This window comes from Adiantum capillus-veneris, chromosome 25 (assembly GCF_014529385.1).
Source record: "Adiantum capillus-veneris isolate H3 chromosome 25, ASM1452938v2, whole genome shotgun sequence".
Classification (NCBI taxonomy): Eukaryota; Viridiplantae; Streptophyta; class Polypodiopsida; order Polypodiales; family Pteridaceae; genus Adiantum; species Adiantum capillus-veneris.
The window spans coordinates 132,616,112-132,641,352 of NC_140955.1; positions in this window are offsets into that span (position 1 = coordinate 132,616,112).

Consider the following 25,241-nt stretch of genomic DNA (forward strand, 5'->3'; position numbering starts at 1 on the left):
ATTAACACTCAAAGAAACCCAAAAAGACAAGCCGGAGTCCAAGAAACGCAAAGAATAGGAAATTTTGGATTCAGATCTTGTTTTTACATCCAAACTTGACAAAAACACTTGAAACTCAATTATAAACATTGGAGAAGGCTTAAAACCAAGAATAGTCAAAATCTGGGACAAAAGACATCATACGTGTATAATGTCTTTTAGCACATCCACTGCTTATTTTTTATATCTAGCCTGACAAGATTGTTACAAACACTATAGAAAGCATAAATATCAAGTCTTGACCCAAATTGATGAAAAAGACATCATACGCGTATGATGTCTTTGACCTATTTGGACATATTTTGATACTTTGCCAACACAGATCCATTGTAATAGCTGTCTAGAGGTTATATTTCAAGTTTCATCCCATTTGGATCACAATTGACCCAAAACAAGTCAAAAGCGGAAAATTGCCAAGAAAAGCCTAAATTAGCCATAACTTGCTCAAACAGAGTTCAAACTGAATTTTGTGAGTGGACAGAGCATAAGGGGGCTACTGAGAGTGAGCATAACCAAAATAGTCCAAATCTGTGAAAAAAGACATCATACGTGTATAATGTCTTTTTCAGCATAACTATAACAAAATTCTCACTTGATGAAACAAAAGTTGTCCAACTGACAAGATTAAACAATTGAACAAGTATCAATCAGTTTGGATCAATTCTGACCACAAAAACTTGGGAAAACAAATTGCCGAGACAAAAAAGTTAAAGTCCTTTAGGGGAATTGATGAATTTGAGATCGGGCAAGAATCTCCAGAATAACCAACCAAAACAAGGGGAACAAGCAAGTGTCATATTAACCTAGGGAAGTGTAAACCAAAGTTGGGTGCAACCATTAGAGCCGATCTTTGAAGGAAGTGTTTCTGATACTTCTTCGGAGAGATCTTACGAGATTTTCACCGAACACTTGGAACACTTGAACCTGAATAACAGAGAAAATATGGCAGCAGGATCATCAAACCCTTCCGCCACAATGAAGCTATTGTTCATAAAATACCAGTACGACAATGAGCAAGGTTCCAAGATCTACAAAGATGGAATGGACCGCTATTGTGTAAAGATAGAAGATAGACCTAGTGAGTTCAAGGACTTAGTGCCTATGAGCTATAGCGGAGATAGATATCTAGATGACGAGGATACCATGTACTTGGTAGTCCTAAACCCTAACATTGTGGACAAGTGGGGATTGATGGGCACCAAAGCCAAAGTAGATGAAGAACTTGAGGAGAAAGCACCAATAATGAACTTCCCTGATGCGAGGTTAAGAAGAGAGAATTAAACTACAAGGATCAACACTAATAACATCTATGTGGGGCTATACAAATATAATAATGGGGAGCAAGATCTCTATTATAGATGTGAAGAACCCTACACCGGAGAGTTGACAGACCAAAAAAGACTTTATGTCTTTACCTACACAGAGGGATCGGAAGTGAAAATTACCGCTTACGACAAGTATGGGAGGCAATACTCAACAATGGGCAAGAAATAATTAGAAGGATATACATACTTTGGGGGACCACTACATCAGTATTATGTTACTTCTAGCTCACAAAGACCAGCACCAACAAATGGAGTGCAAAACCCAATGACAACAGGAGGACAAAGAACTCAGGCTGTTGAGGTTGACTCTTTCAGTCAATCTCAGTACTCGAAGCCCGGACCAATGGGATCATTACATTCCAGAGAGTCAATGGATACGAATCGAGGTAGTGCAGTTCCAATCCCCATGTATACCACTCCGGGTCCAAGGTTCGAAGCGGAACCATCACATTTACCTCCTAGTAGTAGACTCAGGGCAGGGGAACCGACAAGGGTAACCCATGAAGTCCATGATGCTAGAGAAAGCTTTAGCCGGGACACAGGAGCAATGAGATTGGTAGCAGACCATAGACGTATGAGACCATCTCAAGTAGCCAAGTGTATGCCAAAGAAGTATGGTGGTTCAGGAGATCCGTATGCACATGTGTCACTCTTTAAGCAAGTCTTAAGAGCTGAGCAGATAACAGATTTCCATACACAATACGAGGGATTTGGTCTTACTCTAGAAGGTACGGCATTGACATGGTTTCAACCACTGAACAGAGGGGGATTCCATGACATTGACCATTTGCTAAGAGAGTTTGCTGAGGAATTCTCAAAACGAGGAATTAAGCACAATACGGTCTCACAAATATATTCTTTTAAACAGAGAGAACACGAAAAAGTGAAGGAAGATTCACTTCGCTTTAAACAATACATTGAGAAATGTCCAGTACGTGAACGACCACAAGATGACAGACTATCTGTTCTCTTTATTGAAGGATTGAGAAACGACACTCTCAAGAAGGACTTGCACTTGAAAGCTTGTACAAGTTTCGAGCAAGTAACGAGAGAAGCATTGTACTTAGTGGATAACTATACGGTTTATGGAGAGGTGTCAGCGGATACAGATTTTGCATCCAGTAGCTCTTCCTCCATAGCGAGCGAGACTACCACTAAAAAGAATGTTCAAACAACAACCATGCCAAATGTAGAGCAAATGATAGAAGATGCTCTAAAAAGGATGGCACCATACCAAAAACCATTGCCAAAATCACTAAAATGGTGTGCTATTGAACAAAAATGGACAAACCATCCAACAGAGGAGTGCTATTACAACAAAGGGTATGTAAGGGAGCGTCAGTATGCACCTCCTACTCAATTAGCACCACCTCAGGTACATCCAGTACCTCGATACCCAACGGGAAATGTACCAGGACCTATGGGGATAGAAAGACCACAACCGGTATTGGGACAACAACCACCTTTACCAGGAGCAAGACCAGTGGGCATTAGATATGCACCAACCTTAGAGAATCAGGAAGAACAAGCCTTAGTGCCTGTTCAAGCCTATTATGAAGAATCTGGTGCACACATGTCTCCAACTGTGTATTACCCACCAGAAGAACCCAAACAACCAGAACCATGGGGCATGATTGGGAATGTTGGAACACCAACAATTACAAGTGCTTCTGATGAAGAGAGATACAATTTGGACGCAAGAACATTGATGTTCATAGCTCATGGAGGGTTAACAGGACAAAGACCATCCTATCAACAAAGGACGAATCAAGTGGGACCAAGACCAGCACTAGGACCCTGTTACAAGTGTGGAGGTGACCATCTGATGAATGTTTGTCCACATACGGAAATCATTAGAATTAACGCTTATTGCACTGAGTGTGGGGTTACTCACTTCATTGTGGATTGTTCAAAGAATCCAAACAAAGTGCAAAAGACGACATTGAATATGCTAGAAACTATTCCTACCAGCAGTGGGTCTGAAAATGAAACTCTGATACCAACGCAAGTTGTTACTAGAGCTCAAGCTAAGAAAACCACTAGAGAACCTGAGAATGGAAAGTTAGCGACTGAAGTGGTTAGTCAAGGACCGCGGAGTCAGAGAAACACATGGAAAGCTAGAAAAGCACGCATGAAGTTGAGAAAATAACGTGAAGACGCTATTCTAGCTGAGGAACTAAAGCGAACTAAAGATAGATTAGAAAAACTTGAGAGTCAAAACGGGAAACGAGAGATGAGCCCGGAAAGAACGAAACAAAAGAGTATCAAAGAAACAACGAGCTTAAGCTCAGGGGGATCAGTGCTAGTCGACAAAGTACACGAACCATTGGACGCACTGATGAGAGCTTACGAAGCTAGGTTAAAGAACAACCAAACACAAGAACAGAGGTGGATGACATACCCAAACGCGAAATTGGAAAAGCAGAGACTTGAAATGTGCCAGAGAATGATCGAGACTGCACAAGCCTTATTAGAACCACCAAGAGAAACAATGAATTGTAGAACGGAAAACCCAATTCAGTAAGAGACTATCATTTCACGGGTAGCTGAAAAGACTCCCAGTGCACAAAAGCCTGAAGATACACACAAGGATGACCGCATAGTATTGAACACAACCGATCAGGAGATAGAGAGTTTTCATCCAGTCATACAGAGGATTTACGGAAGAGATGAGGATTACAATGAATTTTGGAAACAAGTGAGAGAGGCAAACTTTGCAAACGAGCTAAGTTGCCAAGTTAATCAGACAAATTGGGAAAAGGACATCAAGAATCCTCCCATAGTGGAATTTGAGGCAGGATCTCAAGTGGACTTGGATCTGCAATCTTACTGGGGAGATGGGGGCTCTGTTAGAACAATGGAGAGCAAACCTCATTCACTGAATACCTTACCTTCATACTTAGGAGAGTATGAAGCAAAATCCGAGATTAGAGCACTTCCCTCACGAAGAATCTCATCAGAAAAAGTCATGGACTCGGAAGGATTGATAGAGATCTTGTCAACACTGGTGACATACACTATCACTCTAGCTGAGCTTTTGAGGCTAAGACCATATATGTGGACCACTGTAGGAAAATGCTTGGAGAAATTTGGGATAAAAGACCCAACATCGAGACTGCAAGAGGGTATACAAGAGTTGAGCAAACCACAAAAGAACATTAAGCCTGTACCCTTAAACAAGGTCAGAGAGTATTGCGAAGGTGAAGAGGGAAATACAACCTTACCAGTTGAATTCCAAGGAGTGAACACGATGGCAATACTAGACAACGGAGCTGGGGTAGCCATTGCTACAAAAGAAATCTGGAAAAAATGGGGGAAACCAGCAATAAGGAAGACTAGGTTGAAACTCCAATTAGTAGATGGACACATAGAGAAACCTATGGGGTTATTAGAGAAATTTGTAGTGACTTCTTGCGGCATTGAATACGAACATACTTTTGCTATTGTCGATTTTGGCAAGGAGAATAACTATGATATCATACTGGGAAGACCATTAATGAGACAGTTGAAAATGGTCCAAGATTGGGGCTACTATCACATATACCTGAGAAATATGGAAACCACTACACGTGTGAACCTGAAAGACCATAGCTACAAAGATGTGAACCGAACACCGGTAGAGGAGTTTGATTCAGCTACTTTGGCGGGATCCGAATTTCCAGCTTGGTTAGGTAAGCCCAAGGAGTTATGGATGTGTGGAGCTTCGAAATGTGGAAGTCTGAGGCGAGAAGAATATGTTTTAGAAAGGGCTATCGAAGACGAAACTTATATAGGAGAACCCTTTCCAGAGGACACGCTTGAACCATTAGAATGGACACACATTCTAGCAACCCTAGATGTTTGTGCAATTTCGGATGGTCCCACAACAAAATTTTGCGACAAGGACGGGTACGACGTGGTTCCGTACTTCATGTTGAGAACTGTACTCGAAAAAGACACTGAAAAAAACGATACACTGGAAAAGGAAGATGAAGAAGAGGTGTTTCACGACATTCCCGATCATCCAGAGTGGGGAAATGAAGCAGACAACGAGTCAACGGACAATTCAAGCGGAAACGAAGAAACTATAACGGATGTCAGATTTTATGATTTTCCGAACCAAACTAAACAACGCCAGAAACGCTATAGAGCAAAGAGAAAAACAAAAGGGGTTAGAACCAATCCGATGCCTAGAATAAGAGGAAAAAATCAATTCCTAATGCTAGTAAAGGCGGAAGATTGTGTTAAGGACAAGATTTCTGGAAGAATGAGAGGCAATGATCAAAAGAGCTTACGAAAAGACAAAAGAAGCTCAAGAAATCAAGTTCAAAGGAATGAAATGAAAACTGAAACAGAAAAATCAGAAAAGAACAAGCGCAATAGAGAACACACGGAGTCCAAGTTAGAATGTAGAAACAAGTACAGAGAGCTCAAGAAAACTCTGAAAGAAGTTTGGACGACAGAAATTGAGAGTGGAGAGGACGAAAGCGCCAAAATCAAGGAAAACATGGATGTTCCCTCTCACTACAGGAAATTCACAATAGAGGATAGGAAGGTGGTATTAACCCAACCTATTCGAGAGAGAAAGGAGAACGAATCTTATGACGGACCGGAGGATGCAAAAAAAGTTGATTTAGCAGCTCCAGGTGAGACACCTAGACCGGTGTACATAGCCATAGATTTGTCTCCAGGCGAGGAAGAGAGACTTTTGAGTCTTCTCAGAGAGTACAGGGATGTGTTTGCATGGTCTTATAAGGACTTAAAGGGAGTTGACCCATCGATATGCCAAAACACAATCCCACTAAAACAAGACGCAAAGCCTAGCAGACAGAGACCATACACATATAATGATACGTTTGCTAAGCGAATCAAAGAAGAGATAGATAAGCTTATGGAAGCTGAATTCATATACGAGATTGAACACACGGATTGGGTATCTCCGATTGTGGTGGTACCCAAGAAGAACGGAAAACTCCGAGTGTGTGTCAACTTAAAGAAAGTGAATGCTGCAACAATCAGGGATAATTATCCCCTGCCGATAACCGATCATGTTCTAGAGCGTGTATCAGGGAAAACAACATACTCCTTTCTTGATGGTTTTTCAGGATATAACCAGCTAGCCATAGCACCAGAAGATCAACATAAAACAACTTTTGCAATGAAGTGGGGAATTTATACTTATCGGGTTATGCCTTTTGGTCTAACCAATGCTCCCGCAACCTTCCAGAGGCTGATGACGCATGCTTTCAAAGAATACTTAAGGTTGTTTCTAGAAATATACATGGATGACTTATGTGTACATTCTCTTCTGAGAGATGAGCATCTAGAACACCTAAGAAAAGTATTTGAGAAATGTAGGACATATCGCATTTGTCTCAATCCTGAGAAATGTGTGTTTATGGTCCGACAGGGTAGAATTCTGGGACATATTGTCTCACAAAACGGAATATCCACGGATTTAGAGAAGATAAAAGTTATAGTGAATATGCCTAGACCAACCAATGCGAAACAAGTATAGAGCTTTATGGGACATTGCGGATATTATAGACGATTCATTTACATGTACGCTATAATAGGCCAACCACTTTACAGGCTAATAGTGAACTTTGAATGGACAGAGGAGTGTGAGGAATCATTCAAGAAATTGAAAGAGGCACTCATTACTGCTCCAGTCTTGAAATCACCAGATTGGGAGAAGATATTCCATGTGCATATAGATGCTTCGGCATATGCAATAGGATGCATTCTGGCTCAGCCAGAAGAAGGAAACATAGATTTTCCTATTTGTTACACCAGTCGACAGCTCAACAATGCAGAGAAGAATTACACCACAACAGAGCGAGAAGGATTAAGAATGATATATGCTGTGAAGAAATTTCGGCATTATCTTCTAGCCAACAAGTTTGTGTTTTTTGCTCTACCTAGTGAATAAACCATGCAATACCGGTAGAATAGTGAGATGGTTCATTATCTTACTGGAATTCAACTTCACGGTAGTAGTAAAGAAAGGAAAAACACATCTTAGAGCCGATCATCTTTTGCGATTGACGAATGGAGAAGACCCTATAGGAGTAGATGACGACATGCCAGACGCGTACTTGTTCAACATAGAAATGATACCGAAGTGGTCTCAAAATGTCGTTAGCCTATTAACCTATGGAGGAGAGTTTGATAGAAGAGAATACAAACAGAAACATATTGCTATTCAGCAATCCAAGAATCTTCAATTGGTTGCAGGAAGGTTGTATCAATTGGGAAATGATCATGTTTTACGACTATGCATCAATCCTGAGGAATATAATATATATCTGTGCGAAGCACATGTTCAGGAATGTGCATTTCATTGTTCAAGAAGGAACACATATAGGAATTTGTTACAATTGGAAGTCTATTGGCCAGGAATGAAAGAAAGCGTACATGAATATGTCAATGTATATATTGTATGTTCATCAAAACCGCCAGCAGAGTATTCGACATTATATCAGATAATGATCGCTGTGGAATGGAGTCAGTATATTGTTGAATATCTCACAAATAGAACTTTCCCAGAAGGAACGTCAAAAGCTCGTCAGAAATCTGTAGAGACAGAAGCTAGAGATTACGCTTTAATAGGAGATCAACTCTATAAAAGAGGTAAAGACAACCAGCTTAGGATTTGCACATCAGAGTCTGAGTATGTGATCATCCTGGAGCAAGCTCATGGAGGAGTAGGTGGAGGCCATTTCTCAGGTGATAAGACAACAAAACTTGTCTTAGCCGCAGGAATATGGTGGCCAACATTACATATGGACGCTGAGGAATACGTTAAACGGTGTGATGATTGTCAGCGGACCAAAGTACCACTTAAAAGAGATGATATGCCGCTTAGACCAATGATGGGGGCAAGAGCTTTTGCAAAATGGGGGATTGATTATGTTGGACCCATTTCACCTCCTGCATATAAGACTCATGCACAATACATCGTTGTGGCTACAGACTATCTAACAAAGTGGGTCGAAGCAAAGGCAACTCAAAAAGCAAATACCAGGACCACGGCACAATTTCTATATGAATACTTCTTTGTACGATATGGATTGCCAATAGAAATTGTGAGTGATCGAGGCACACATTTTATAAATGAAGTGATAGAGATCCTTCTAGATGAATTCATGGTAATCCATAGGAAATCAGCCCCGTATCATCCGCAAGCAAACGGACAAGCTGAAGCAACAAACAAAACCATATGCACGGTCCTTACGAAGATTGTATCTGAGTCGGACTAAGAAGTTGCATTCAACATTATGGGCATATAGGGTAGCATATAAAACATCAATAGGAACGACCCCATATAACATGGTTTTTGGGCTAAATGCTATCTTACCAATAGAATTCTTGATTTCAACCTTAAGGGTGGCTAAGGATCTAGAGTGGACAGGGCACGAGCTTTCTGATAGAATAGATGACTTGGAAAAGCTAGACGAGCTTCACCTAAAAGCAGTAGCTTCTATCTACGCTCAAAAAAGGCGACAAAAGGAATTTTTTGATAAGCATGTGCGGACTAAAGAGTTTAAGGTTGGGGACTATGTCCTAGTTTACACTCTGAAACAGCATGCTAAGAAGCTTAAAAAGCGAGGGATGGGACCTCTGGTGATTAAAGATCTATCACCAAGTGGAGCCGTCAAGCTTGCTACATTAGACGGAGAAGAAATTCCCAATTGGATTAGTGGATGCAGAGTGAAAAAGTATCTTTTGCCGCTAACCCAAGACATGCTTCTCAAAATACATCAAGAAAAGCTGCGTGTCCAGAAAAAGAAAAAGATTGTGAAGGAAGCGCAAGCCGAGGCGAAGGAAAGAATGGAGACAAGAAGACTACTGCGTCAGAAACAGCGCAATGAAGGAGCAATACGAATAAACGCAGTCAGTATAACAGAAATGGATAATGACAAAGAAGAACCCATCATTGAATGCAAAGTAGGAACCAACCAAATCAAAGCCAGAGCACTATTGGATTCAGGAGCTCAAACTAACCTACTTTCACTCAGTTTGTATAGACAATTGACAAATGACACTAAATTACAAACTGCCAAGCAAAAGTTAAAGAGTTACTCTGAGAATTCAATCAAAACTGTCGGATGCACAGTTTTACATATACAGATTAACCAGTATGTGTATCCTCATATGTTTTACGTGGTTGAAGACCAAGCTACACAACATCCATTATTGCTAGGACAACCATGGTAGAAGCAATACAATGCAATGATTGACTGGAGTTCTAAATCAGTGCTTATCAAATACGAAGGTAAAAGTCAATCAGTTAAGTTCACCAAAGGAGCAGAGACAACTCCAAAGGAAGCATCCAAGAACAAAGGTAAACAACAACCAAAGAAAAAGAAGAAGCAATGGCAACCAAAAGTTTCTATACAATCGGATTGCTCTTCGACGAGGAACTCTCAACATTGGATAAGGAAGACAAGCAATAATATAACAGCTCAACCTTGGGAAAAAACGGAGTCAAAGTTGGTATGGAGACCAAAAAAGGTTGTGCCAGAGAACACAAAGGTGGAAAACAGAGTCTTCAATACCAGACAACAGAGTGATTCCAGACAATCAAGGACAGTGAAACACATCTGGATTCCAAAGAAGTTCATGAGGGCACAACGCTATAACAAGCAAATTTGGATCCCAAGGATTTGTAAACAGGAACTCCCTTCAGTACCATCCACGAAAACTCCTAGGTATTTCAAGGCGAGGAAATCAACACAAAGAACAAAGCAGGTTTGGGTCGCAAAGAGTTTGTGGCAAGCACAAGCGAAGCGGAAGCAGATTTGGATTGTGAAAAAGAACAACAAGGTAAAGAAGAATCCATCTACTGATTCTACTACCGAAGTGCCAAAACCAACCCAAAACCCGACCACCAATCCTTCAATCAAACAAAGAGCAGCTTTATTGGAAAGACTGTTGTATCATCGCTCTACAATTGCATTGGGAACTTATGACCAAAACAACTACAATGCTTTGCCCACAGACACTTCATAGTCGTCCGGGAGGACTCAGACTAGGAAGGGGGGAGGTATACAGGTATACAGGAGCTACAAAGCAGCTACAAGCGACAAAAACAAAGAAAAACAAAAATTATATTACAAGGGCAGTGTCTTACATGATTTTGCAATTTTTATGTTTGATTGCGGATATTGATAATATTTATGCCCTTATATACCTTGTTTTGCAACAAGAAGAGATCAAATGGTGAATTTGGGTCTCAAGACGTGTAAATATCACTAAATAAGAGTGTTTTTGCAGCTAAAAAGTGGTAATCCAAGTCCAGAAATCACAAATAAGTGTATACTCATATACACAGGGTTACCAGCTATTTATTGTGTATGTTTGGAATTTTTTGGCTTCAATTTGCTATTTTCCTTTATTTTTTATGATTTTCTTGATAAAAGTAAAAGAAAAATAAAAAAGCAGGTGAAACGAGATCACAAAAAAGAAAAGAATAGATGGTGATGATCCTAATGACAAGGGCAACCCATGGTAAAAATTGAGTACAATTCGGGAAAAGTTGCGGAAAGCCCGAAATGACAGAATTTTGGCAAATTGGACAGATTTCTCAGAAAAAGATCAAACGGAGTCCAAATTGAGAAATTTCAAATCCTAAAGTGCATTTCACGACGAGATAGGAGCACATGTCAAATTTGGTAACAAGTGATCCAGGAAGTCCAAAGTTAAGTATTTTTGACTTCACTTACAGACTCATTTGCACTATTACCCACTTGGAGAGAGCAAAGAGCACACAGAAGCATCCAACCTTCTACAGACTTCTAAGACTGCTACGAGAGCTCAGAGGACACCAGACATGAGAGGTAGACTCGTTGCCATAAGCTTTTGATGCTTATCATTAACTTTTGTCACGAAAACTGAGCAAAACCAAGAAACAAGAGCAGACGGGGAATGCGGTAGAATGCTAGGTAGTGGCACAACCGCCTAACCAAACCTTGCAAGAACTTATAGGTGGGTTACCCTAGTATAGAAGATGGGTTTCTAACACTCAAAGCTCGAGAAAGAACGACTGGAAAAACCCTAGGTCAACAGAGCCTGCAAGAGGCAAACAGGAAAAAGTTGTCGAAATGACACAAAACTTCTCAGGAAGCTTAACAACATCGAGGGCAATGCAACCATGGAGTATCTCCAGGTTTGGACCACTAAAAGTGGGTCAAAACAACCGATTCGACGACAGACACACAAAGCGTCATTTTGGCATAACGGCTGAAATTGACGACCGAATGAAATGAAACTTCACAAGCAGCTTCAAGTAACTATTGATGACTTATGTTTGCAAGCAAAACCCAAAAGAAAGCTGATTCACTTACCGATGGTGAAAAAGATGCTTTCGGACAACCAAATGGAGAAAGATGGAGAACAGGGAGCCAAAGTCAAGTTCAACCAAATAGATGGCTTCACAACATATCCAATGAGCTGGAAATGCAACTCTCGAGAAGAAAAGTTGAAGAGATTCAACTCCAAGGCAAAAATACGACTTCGGAGACTGAAATGCCTATAAGGGGGCTTTTTAGCTAAACTGATGACTTCTTAAGTTGAAAACTAGTTAGCAGGGCTTAGGGCACTAGCACAAAGCATTCTTTGCACAAAAGGACCAACATTTCAAGAAAAGACGTCATACGCGTGTGATGTCTCACAGCATGAATTTCACATCCATTTCAACATTTGAGTGCATAGCCTCATTCCACATGTTAATCACATCCTATGAACCAAGTATCATGAGAATTGGAGTTAGAAAACCCAAGGAAAACCAAAAAGACACAAAGTAGGCCATAAAATTGATTTTTGGTCCTAATTTTGTCAAAATAACTCCAAACTCATTGAAACTTTGTAGGATTGTTGTTAAACACATCTACAAGCTATCTGGAACCAAAAAGCACCATTTTGACACAAAAGACATCATACGCGTATGATGTCTATTTGCACTTACAGAGCCAAAACTGCTCATTTGTCATCATACATCCATTATATATATCTAATACATGCTACATATGAAATTTGGAACCATTTGGTCAAGAGGATCACCCCATTAGCCCAATTGAGGGAAAATCCTTCACCTAAAGCCTATTTTTGGTCCAAATCCAACATACTCAAGTCCAAACCAAGATTTGAGTAGAGACAGTCCTTCACTAGTACATGGGGAGTCCACAGAACCAATCCCATGCAAAATTGATGAAAAAGACATCATACGCGTATGATGTCTCCAGAGCCATTTTTAGCCCAAAATCTATCCAAACTTCATAAATCCACTGAATAAGCCTATCTAAAGCCAAATCCAAGCTTATAGAGAAATTTGGTCCAAAAATACACTAAAAGACATCATACGCGTATGATGTCTCACTATGTGATTTTGGCACCTCAGGGCTTCAACCACCAAACAGAAGTGATCTACATGCCATTTGAAAGTGAACCACCAAGTTTTATCCAATTTGGATCATAAAATCCAATTCCCTTTCAAAATTTTGCCAAGAGCGGGAACTGGACTAAATTGGCCAAAACTTGACCAAATGGGATCCAAACTCAAATCCAAGCATATGATAATCATTTATACACTATCAGCTACAAGCACAACCAATATGATTTTATTTTGACACAAAAGACATCATACGCGTATGATGTCTCCAGCATGATTTTGAGCCCATTTTGCATATTTTTTCACCTACCTTGCATCCTTATGCCCTGAATAGCTCATGTTTCAATTTTCAAGTCATTTGGATAGTTAAAAGCTTCACTTCGGCTTTCAGTACTAAAAAGACGCTAACTTCTGAAATTGGAGTTATAGGATCCATGGATTCCACCAAGTCATCGGCAACGAAGAGAAAAAGACCGACAATCAAAGATGCTATTGCAGAAGCGGAACCCTTTGACATTCCAGCAAAAACCCTCAAGCCAACCAAAACTTGGGTGGAGGAAGCAATATTGGAGAAAGAGGGAATAAAGACCTACCAGGGGACTTTCAGAGATCCTCAAGGGCAAGCGGTGGATGTACCGATGATCCCACAGGAATTGGTAGATTATAGCAGGTCAGGAGACATCAGCAGGTACCTGGAAAGGGCTGACTTGCACAGTTTCTTCACCTCGAGACCATCAGGTGTGGATACAAGAAGAGTGTACGAGTTGGCAACATCCATTCAGAAGGATGGAAAAGCCACATTGACAGCCATGGATGGAGAGAAGGTAGAAGTACAGATCACTCCACAGCTAATTGCAGACTCATTGAAGCTGCACAACAAAGGGAGCTCGGTCAGAGAAAGAAGGGAGGCCATAGAGGTCTATGGGCCCACAAAACAGAATGCGACCTATGGAGATATGGCGGACCCAAGAGCGGCAACCGTTTGCCGACTGCACAACCAATTTCTTCATGTTTGCAGTAAAAGACCGCAAAAGTATACGACACCACCCCATGCCATTGCGACCACCATCACATGGGCATTAAAGAGCAATATGCCAAAAGAGGTGAATTACACTCAACACATCCACGAGCAAGTAATTGCAATGCACAACGAGAAGCCAAAATACATAGGAGGAGCGGAAATTCTGACAAGAATAGCTTATGAAGCTATTGGAGCTAGAGATTAGTGGCCAAAGGCTCCCTCCCAGAATGAGTGGCATGGAGAAGCCGACGAGGAGGAAGAACAACCCGAAGTACCCAAGAGGGGATCCACAAGAGCACGCCGGAAACTAGAAGTAGTTTCAAAACCTGAAGAGGATGTGGACGAGCCACTTAAGAAGAAAGTAAAGAAGAAGGTTGTTCCCAAGAAAACCAAAAGTCAGAAAGCGGTGATAGCCGTTTTTCGGCTCTCTGTAATTGCCATAGTGAGTTATCTCACCCTATCAAATCACTCAAACATTGTGGTTACCCTCACCCTTTCACTGTATATAGGTACGTGTGAGTTAGGGGACTTTTCCCATATCTCCTTACTGAAATAAAAAACCCTCAATTAGCTAGTCATTGGGCTAGTTGAGCCAAAAAAATAAAAAATATAAGTATATTATGGCCCATGCGTATGTAAATATTTCTTTGTATATAGGGCCTAAATAAAAGATTTTTTCATAATTATTTTGGTATTTATTTAAATATTTCTACCTAGGTGCGTGTTATTTATGCTCTGTACATTGCCTCACCATTACCATAATTTTTCTTACCATTTTTCATACTCTTTATTCCATATAGAAATATTTTCATGTAAGCTTCTCTTATATTTGGTGTAACTCCACCCCAACAAAAATCCAAAAAAACTAGTTTTATTTATGTGTATATTTTTTCACTATTGTGATTTTTCCCTTCCTACATCTATTTTGTTTTTTTTCTAAAAAATTAGAACACCAAAAATATTTATCTTTTTATGATAGCCTCATAATGAGAGAGATTTATTTTGACCCCTTTATATTTTTTCCACTTATATTATTTATATTTGACCTGTACATATTTTAGACCCCTCAATATTTGATTTTCTTAGTTGTACTATTCACTTATATCATGATCTCAACAATATCTTCAATTATATACCTACCAAATAAGGTCAAGGGTAGGTGGCATGCATACATGCACTATGGAGGGCTCACTCTTGGAGGTATTCAAAAGAATCATCCAAAGAAGGACCCCACAAGGACCTTGTGCAGTGGAACAAAACGGTCGGTTTTGCTAAATTTTTAAAGTTCACTTGCTCTCCGAATTTGAAAAGGTGATACAAACAAAAGTTGTAGCTCGTGGTGAACTTTTGTCTCAAATTTTTTCATATTTTTTTGAGCTACGAGCTGTGAGCTATGATTTTATTAGTGGACCCCAGTTTTCCCATGCTATGCAGCCACACTCTCTCTTCAACTTTATCATTTTCCTCTTTCACACACACTTCTCCACTCATCATCCCCACCTCTCTCACCACTCCTCTCTGCACCCTACTCACCTTCTCCTCAACCTTGAAGAATAAGAGAAACCATGGTGAACTCATACCTCCCACACACAATTCCATTCCAAAATTGACCACCTAGTCTCATTTTTCCTCCTCCAAATTACCCATATCTATCAAAAAACCACAAAATTCAGCCTCTTCTCTTAAAAGACAGCATCATGGTGGTTGATTACTCAGCTTCAATTACCTTGTCTCTCAAGGAAGGTCAAGAGTGGAGAAAAAATGTACCGTCAAAGCTAGTGGACCGTCAACAAGCGTCAAAATTGGCCCTACTCAAGACACTTGGAGCATCAACCTTGTAAGAAATCCACCTTTTCTTACCTCTTAAGAGTTTTTCTTCCTTATTTGTATCCTACATGGATACTCCCATTGTAAATATTCAATTCCATTTGTAAATTAATACTAACTCTACTAACACTAACCCACTATGAAAAGTCCTATCACCTCCATTTCTCTCCTCTCTCTTTCCCCACCAACTTCTTGATAATTCCAAGCAAAAGAAATTAGATAAATTGCTGAAAATCTAACCCAACCATGGTTAGAGGAGTAACCCTAGCCTTCAAAATTGCTATAAAAGGAGGGTGTAGCTAGCACAAAAAGGGGGGGAGAAGAAAGAGCACTATGCTATAGCCTGAGAAGCCAAGCTCAACCTCTTGAGAAGGAGCTCTTGAGTGGAATCTCATTGGCATTAGGCATATGTATGTGTTGTATTAGGGGTGATTAGCAAGGGAAATCTATGCCATTGTAAGAGAGAGTGATCATTAAATTGAGAGTAGGAAGTCTATCATTTCTCCTACTAGAGTAAGCCCAACATTTGCTGAATCAAGGAGGGTGAATTTGGACTAAGCATGGATACCTTGTCTCCCTTCCAACGTGAAGTCATGGACAATAATGATGTGTAAGTGTCTTGGTGTTTTATTTAAGTTCTTGATAGCTTGTCTCCGGGTATTGTTATCAATTTAGCCATAAATCCCACATGCTGTAAGAGGGCGACAGGGTGGAGAGGACTCCCCTGGCCTTAAGACAGTGATTGGGGTGGCTTTTTTCTTGTGATGTGTTGTGGTGTAATTTACTCAGGCTATGTTGAACAAATACTAATCTCACTTTGATTGGTCATGACAGATTTGTAAGAAGGCATTAGTGCAACAAGCACCCCCTTACCCCTTCTCTCTCTTTCTTACATATATATATTTATGTTTGCTTGATCATTAACGATACACTTCAAAGCAGCCCGAGCACTCTCTCTCTCTCTCTCTCTCTCTCTCTCTCTCTCTCTCTCTCTCTCTCTCTCTCTCTCTCGTGTTTTAGTGTGTGAGAGTGTTCCATTGGTGTTAGGGTTAGTGTAAATTCCTTGCTTGTTTGTGGGTTGCTCTAACGATTCTCCTCTTTTGCGTCCTAGTTCGCTCTTAAACTAGGTGGTGCCCCTTGTGTAGTTGAGATTTGGCTGTGGGTTTTTTGTTTTGGTTTGTGTTGTGTTGTGCCCCAGCCCCATTGAGCAGCACGGGAGCCTTGAAGGGTGTCTAGAGGTTGCTCTTCTTGTTGCCCGCCTCGGACCACGTCAAATTGGTGCCCCCACTGAGGACAGGCTTGTGTATGTTTGTGAAGGCTCAACCTTTAGCATAATCAAGTAGCTTGCATGAATCACGATAATTTGTATGATCCCTTCATTCCCATTGCAAGGCAAAAGGTACACATAATTGTTAGTACTAAGTTGCAATTTCAGCGAGTAATTCGTAGAATTTTAGGTCCTCTTAGGTTAGCCGAGATAAACACTTCGGTAAATCCTTTTATTTTGCCTCTCATTAGGTACGATATTAGCTTGGACGTCTATATTTTTGTGTTATTTTAAGCATTAGGACATGCATAGGCCATGGATAATGGCCCAGGAATAGAGGTTTTTCCCTTTCATTTTACTCCACACATTAGAATAAACGTTGCAATTAGTAGAAAGATCCATTTTCAACAACGAATGGTGTTCATGTTTGGTGCCCAAAGAGTAGGATAAATTCTTGCGTCACCAAACCCTTTCATTCTACCTCTCATCAACTACCACACTTCTTTTGATGTACATGTGTTCATTTTATTTTAAAATGAAGTGCAGCCCGGCAAAATAGTGTGTATGTTTGTTTTTTCTTTGTCCAAGTTGTTACAAGAAACAAAAAAACGATCATTTGTTCTAACTGGGAATGTGTGTGCAGTGAAAGTTCAATCCTTAGAAATCTAGCTCTATTACCAATTGAGTTGCAGGAGCAAGTAGTAAGGCGTCTCCCTCATAACAAGAGGGTGGTGAAGTTAAGACGGAAGGTCCTACACGTGGATTCCATTTTCCTCTTGTTGTTGGGCACTAAGGAAGACCGCGCATTCATCCAACTAGTGTGTGCCCTAAGATTGGTAAATAGAGTGAAATTTGGCGTTTGGCGAGTGCATTTCACCATTGAGGAAGACTCTTCAGGAAACTTGCGGCTAGAGTTCATGCTTCATAGACTCACATTTGGTGAATTTTTCCCTCATTTGCGTCTTATTAATAGTGTTCCTTTCGCTTTCAACAAAGGAGATAGGGAGCTATTCAGAGCTTGTCTTAATAAAGAGAGCATAGAGAAGATTGCAAATTTGTATAAATTCTCATCCTTCTCTACTTTCTATGACACTTTGTTCATAGAGACATTGTAAATCTCTTTATGCTTTTGAATGATTTAACCATAATCCTAAGGAGTTTTTGTCCAAGAATTTTGTAGCACAAGTGGAGTCTTTAAATCTTGCAAACTTGATTGGACTTGATGAGGATGTTCTTTATGAAATTGTGAGAAGGTTGCCTCACTCCGACTGTGTGGAACTCGAAGGAAAGGAGCTCCTAGTCAATTGCTACTTTCTCACGGCCTTCGACGAGCATGAAGATCTAGTTTTTATACAAACCGCTTGTGCGTTGGGAATTGTAGAGCAAGTGCAATTTATCACTTGGGACGTGGTTGCTCTTTTGGATCCAGAAAATGAAGTTCTAGAGATTTCTGTTTATCGCCTTAGCTTTGAAGAATTTCAACCCTTCTTAGAGCTCATCAATAGTCTACCTTTTTGTTTTGATCAAAAAAATCGAGACCTCATTGAGGCTTGGATAGCTGAAGAAGAAAACCTAGAGTGGTATTTTCTTACTTCTTCATTTGCAGGCGAGTGGTTCTAAATCTCTATTGTATCCCTTATTGTAACTCGTGTTGTAATCTTTCATAATAATGGAGAGCCAACGCCAAATGTCTGGATATCCTCTTTTCTTTGGAGAGCCTGGAGAGGATGCAGAATTATTTTTAGCAAATTTCAAGATGTCTTGCCGTATCAAGAGGATAGTAACCGATCAAGAACGTGTAGAAATGTTTGAGGTGGTCCTTAGGAAAGATGCTAGTACTTGGTTTGACTCTTTGCCTGAGGAATTTAAGGGGAATTACACAGAAGTTTTGAATCGTTTTAAGAGATACTTCTTTGATCCCCAAAACACTCAAAAACTATGGCAAGACATTGTTTCTCATAAGCAAAAAGACTTAGATGACTACTACTTGTACAAGCAAGAGTTTCTACGTCTTTGGGCTCTATGGATACGAAATGTTGCTAACCCTGGTGATGGTGCAAAATTTTTAAAGAAGGAGAGGTTCATAGCCGGACTCTTTCCTGACCTTAAGGTAAAAGTTGAGGCGGGTGCACTTGCTACTTTTGATGGAGTGGAAACTAGGGTTGCTGAGAAATATAGGAAACTCAAGTGCTTAAGGGGAGAGATTCCAATAGAAGGTCTTAGACCCAAAGGTAAGTCACAAGCATCAACATCTAGGGAGCTTCCTGAGGTAGCGACTGAAGTGATTGAGAAGTTAAATGAATCTTTAAGCAGCCTGTCAATTCACCTTGCACAAGCTGTAGGTCCAAAGGGACAAGCAAAGAAGTCAGAAGAGAGAGAGCCACGAACTAGGAGAGTCTTGCAATGTTGGAGTTGCGGAGAGTCTGGACATGGGATGTATAATTGTCCTTGGCCCCGTGGAGAGCCAGGGAGACCTAACTTGAATTACCCAGTGATGAATGCAGGAGAAGGAGCTGGTCAACAACCAAGGCTTCTACAAAGGCCAAATGGACCAAGACCACCTCCACAAGGGGTAGAAGGAGTTCCACCTTTGCCAGATCCAAATGTGCATGTGGTAGAGGTGAAAAATTCAAATGAGGTTGACATGGAAGCCAATGGCATTAAGCGTGGCCGAGGAAAAGGTAAAGAGAAAGAAGGAGTCACATCACAGAGTGACCATGGACAAGGCAAGAAGGCAAAGGAAAACAAGGAAACCAAGGAAACCAAGAGGACTCGACGTCGTATCAACCTCCAAGACTTCCCTCTTGGACATGGTATGGCTCCGTACAACTTGTTGGAAGACATGAGAGGTAAGGGTCCTGATATTTCATGGCCTCAATTTCTTGCATTATGTCCACAAGTTAGGAGGGATTTAACAAGGGCAGTTAGCACTAGGAGAAAGGTAAAAGAGAGTGTGCCTGTTGTAAAAATTGCACAAGCTGAAATGAATGAGGACATTACACCGGTGCTAGACTGTTACATGAAAGGAAGATTGGTTAGGAAAGGTCTAGTGGATGGGGGTGCACAAATTTGCATCATGACAGAGGGACTCATGCAAAGACTAGGCATGCACATCCAGGAGACACCTGAAATCAAAGTCAAGATGGCAAACAATAGCAAGGCTAGGTGTGTAGGCATTTGTAAAAGTGTCTGTGTAGAGGCCTTTGGCATTAAGAAAGCGGTGGATTTTTATGTTATGTCGACCAAGGGAAGTGGTTATCCATTTATCCTAGGAAGACCATGGCTAATGAAAATGCGAGCTTTGCAGGATTGGGAGAGTGGGAAATTAATTTGCATGAATGACAATCATAAGAAGGTTGTCTTTGACATGAAGGAGCAACGCCAAGAGGAGCTCCATGAAGAATCATCTCAAAGTGAGACGGAAGAAGGTTGGACCGATAGCACTTCAGAAGAAGAAAGTAGCGGCAGCATTACTGAAGAGGAGTCTTCCATCGAAGTCATGGGGGTAAGGTTTAAGCCAAGCAACCAAGAGACCTCTTGTCAAGGCTTGGAGGAGGTAGGTCCTCAAGAGAACGAAGGTGTTCAAGATGAAGGGATGCTGGAAGGTATGCTATCAACAACACTTACAAAGGATGAAAGAGAGGAGTTCAAATGTGTGCTAAGGAAGTTTCCTAGGCTTTTTGCTAAAGACTACACCGACGTGCGTGGGGTAGATGTTGTTCAACACAAGATTGAGTTAAAGCCTGAGGCCACACCTAAAGCTCAGAAGCTACGAAGGCTAGGAGTTATAAAGGAACAGGCTCTACTCAAGGAGGTAAGAAAGCTTCTAGCAGCAGGTTTCATTTATCCAGTGGAGAATTCAGAGTGGGTCTCTCCTGTTGTTGTCACTCCTAAGAAAAATGGCAAGTGGAGGATGTGTGTGGATTACCGTCCCCTCAATGAGGCAACAAAAAGAGATCACTTTTCCCTCCCATTCCAGGATGAGATACTAAATGAGGTAGCTGGTCATGAGAAGTACACTGTGTGCGATGGTTACTCAGGTTACTTTCAAATAGGGATTGCATTGGAGGATCAATTGAAAACAACCTTTATCACTCCTTGGGGTTGTTATGATTTTAGAGTCATGCCATTGCATCTACAAAGGGTAGAAGAAGGTTTAAAGAAGCTCTACAACATGGGAGGTCAACTCAACCCCGACAAGTGTCACATAGCTGAGGATGAAGTGATCTTGCTTGGTCACAAGGTTTCCTATAAAGGCATTGAGGTGGATCCTTCAAAGGCAAAGGCTCTTATTAAGCTCCCCTCACCCAAGAATCTCAAAGAGGTCATCTCATTCATTCAAAAAGTGAAGTATATGTCACGCTTTATTCACTTAGCTTCGGAGTTGCTTCATCCTTTGCAAAAGTTGACACAACAAGTAGAATTTGCATGGTCTGATGAGCTTGAAGAGTACTTTTGTAACATTAAAGTCATTTTGTCAGAGCTACCAACACTCATGCCTCCTTGTTGGGAGTACACATTCTTTGTTAGCTCTAGTGTTGGGAAGGAAACAATTGGTGCAGTTTTGTTACAACAAGATCCCTATAGTACCAGGATGCGGCCCATCTACTTTGCTAGTAGGGTCATGAGTGCTTTAGAGAGAGGCTACACGGAGGCAGAACTCATGATGCTTTCTCTCATGTTTGCGATAAGGAAGTTTAGATCCTACTTGCTCCCAAAACCTTTTGTAATCCTCACCGCAGAGAATTTGTTCCCTTGGGTGTCATCTCAAATGAATCTTAGTACTAGGATCTCAAAGTGGATTATGGAATTGCAAGAGTTCCAATACTCTTTCAAGGTAGAAGATAGTGTGCGTGCACAATTGGCAGGGATCCTTACTTATAGGGTACATGAGAAGGAGATTAAGGTGCCTGAAATAAAGACCCTACCATTGCCACCACCTAAAAGTATTCCTAATGCTTTTACCTTGTTCTTTGATGGAGCTTTTCGACGAGCCACAGGAAAAGCAGGGGGAGGGCTAGTGTTGCTCAACCCAAGTGGGGAGGTGGTCATGAAAGAGAAGGTCAATCTACCAGGTTCAACTAGCAACAATGAAGCAGAATACGACACACTAATTCATGGTTTGAAAATGTGCATTGGCCAAGGGATACAACGTCTCATGGTAAAGGGAGATGCACTTCTCATTGTTAAACAGATTTTAGGCATTTGGGCATGCAAGAATGAAAGCTTACCGACAAAAGTTCATGCCATTCGTAGATTGTTTAATCAATTTTAAGAAGTGCAACTATATCATATTCCTAGGAAACAGAATGAAGATGCCGATTTACTTGCACAGCAAGTAGTTACATGTGTTGAGAAAGAAGTGTAGGTCATCATGGTGGCAGCAACTGTCAAGCAACCGAGATACCAGGGATTGGAGTCATTGACTCCCATTATTAGCTACATTTTGGAGGGCGAGTTTCCACAAGACTTCACGAAGGCTCAGAAGAGGAGACTCATGAAGAAGGCAAGTGCATATCTCTTCCTAGAAGGCTCCCTCTATCAAAGAGGGAGGGATCAAGTGTTTAGAAGAGTGCCAACTATTGAGGAAATTCCAACCATTCTAAAAGGTTTGCATGAAGAAGCATGTGGTGGTTATTTTGCCCAAGAATTAACTGTGAAGAATATTTTGCTTGCGGGGTATGTTTGGCCAAGTTTGCATGTGGATGTTCAACATTGGTGTAAAAGCTGTCACAATTGTCAGATAAATGGAAATAGAAGGTTGGTGCATGGCCCGAGGCAAATAGTGCTTGCAAATGGACCCTTTGAAAAATGGGGCATTGATGCAATGGGTCCTCTGCCTAGAACAAAGAATGGTAAACTCTACATTCTAGTGGTTGTGGACTACATGACTAGGTGGGTAGAGGCTCAAAGTGTGGCAAGGGTAAATGGGAAAATAGTGAGCAGGTTTGTCTACACTAATATTTGTTGTAGATTTGGCACACCTCTAGAGAATGTTTTTGATAATGGTCCGGGGTTCAAGAAGGGTTTACTCACAGAAGTTTGTGAAGAGCTTCACATTCTACATCGTCATAGCACACCATACTACCCACAGTCAAATGGTTTGGTAGAAAAAGCTAATGGTGTCATTGCAGGCATCATTAGAAAGATGGTGAGAAACAAGACAAAGTTGTGGGATGACTTCTTGGATGGTGCCTTGTGGGCGTATCGAACCACATATAGGGAAGCCACGGAGTTTACACCATTTCACTTGGTCTATGGTCAAAAGGCTTTACAACCAATTGAGCTCAACATTCCAACAATGCGACTTCATGGCAAAGCAGCACAAGACGATCAAGAAGCATGGATGGATTGACTTCTTACCTTAGCTGAGCTTGAGTGGAAAAGAGAAGCAGCATACGAGTGCTACAAGAGGAAAGCTACGCAGGCGAAGGAGAAGCTTGACAAGAAACTAAAGGACAAAGGTATCAATGAAGGAGATCTGGTGCTAAGGTATGACAATCGACTCGATAATCGTTTTGATGCCAAGTTTGAAACTAGATGGCAAGGGCCATACATAGTCAAGAAGGCTTTCAATTCAAGCTACTATCAGCTTATGGACTTGAATGGTAAAGAGCACTCCAGGAAGGTAAATGGGTATCGCTTGAAGCCTTACTTGAGTCGGCTTCTACCAAAGGATCTACCAGAGCAAAAGGCAACTATCTCATGTAAGTATTGTTCCATGAAGCATGAGTGTAACACAAACCAAAATTCCAAGGGGCCAAACAATGAAGATCTTGTCAAAGACTCTGAAGTACTCTCTTTGGAAAAGATTCTTTATGATGGTACATGAATATACCATCATCCTGGGGGAGGGCTAATGATAGCCGTTTTTCGGCTCTCTGTAATTTCCATAGTGAGTTTTCTCACCCTATCAAATCACTCAAACACTGTGGTTACCCTCACCCTTTCACTGTACATAGGTGCGTGTGAGTTAGGGGACTTTTCCCATATCTCCTTACTGAAATAAAAAACCCTCAATTAGCTAGTCATTGGGCTAGTTGAGCCATAAAAAAGAAAAATATAAAAAATATAAGTATATTATGGCCCATGCGTATGTAAATATTTCTTTGTATATAGGGCCTAAATAAAAGATTTTTTCATAATTATTTTGGTATTTATTTAAATATTTCTACCTAGGTGCGTGTTATTTATGCTCTGTACATTGCCTCACCATTACTATAATTTTTCTTACCATTTTTCATACTCTTTATTCCATATAGAAATATTTTCATGTAAGCTTCTCTTATATTTGGTGTAACTCCACCCCAACAAAAATCCAAAAAAACTAGTTTTATTTATGTGTATATTTTTTCACTATTGTGATTTTTCCCTTCCTACATCTATTTTGTTTTTTTTCTAAAAAATTAGAACACCAAAAATATTTATCTTTTTATGATAGCCTCATAATGAGAGAGATTTATTTTGACCCCTTTATATTTTTTCCACTTATATTATTTATATTTGACCTGTACATATTTTAGACCCCTCAATATTTGATTTTCTTAGTTGTACTATTCACTTATATCATGATCTCAACAATATCTTCAATTATATACCTACCAAATAAGGTCAAGGGTAGGTGGCATGCATACATGCACTATGGAGGGCTCACTCTTGGAGGTATTCAAAAGAATCATCCAAAGAAGGACCCCACAAGGACCTTGTGCAGTGGAAAAAAACGGTCGGTTTTGCTGAAGTTTTAAAGTTCACTTGCTCTCCGAATTTGAAAAGGTGATACAAACAAAAGTTGTAGCTCGTGGGCTGAACTTTTGTCTCAAATTTTTTCATATTTTTTTGAGCTACGAGCTATGAGCTATGATTTTATTAGTGGACCCCAGTTTTCCCATGCTATGCAGCCACACTCTCTCTTCAACTTTATCATTTTCCTCTTTCACACACACTTCTCCACTCATCATCCCCACCTCTCTCACCATTCCTCTCTGCACCCTACTCACCTTCTCCTCAACCTTGAAGAATAAGAGAAACCATGGTGAACTCATACCTCCCACACACAATTCCATTCCAAAATTGACCACCTAGTCTCATTTTTCCTCCTCCAAATTACCCATATCTATCAAAAAACCACAAAATTCAGCCTCTTCTCTTAAAAGACAGCATCATGGTGGTTGATTACTCAGCTTCAATTACCTTGTCTCTCAAGGAAGGTCAAGAGTGGAGAAATAATGTACCGTCAAAGCTAGTGGACCGTCAACAAGCTTCAAAATTGGCCCTACTCAAGACACTTGGAGCATCAACCTTGTAAGAAATCCACCTTTTCTTACCTCTTAAGAGTTTTTCTTCCTTATTTGTATCCTACATGGATACTCCCATTGTAAATATCCAATTCCA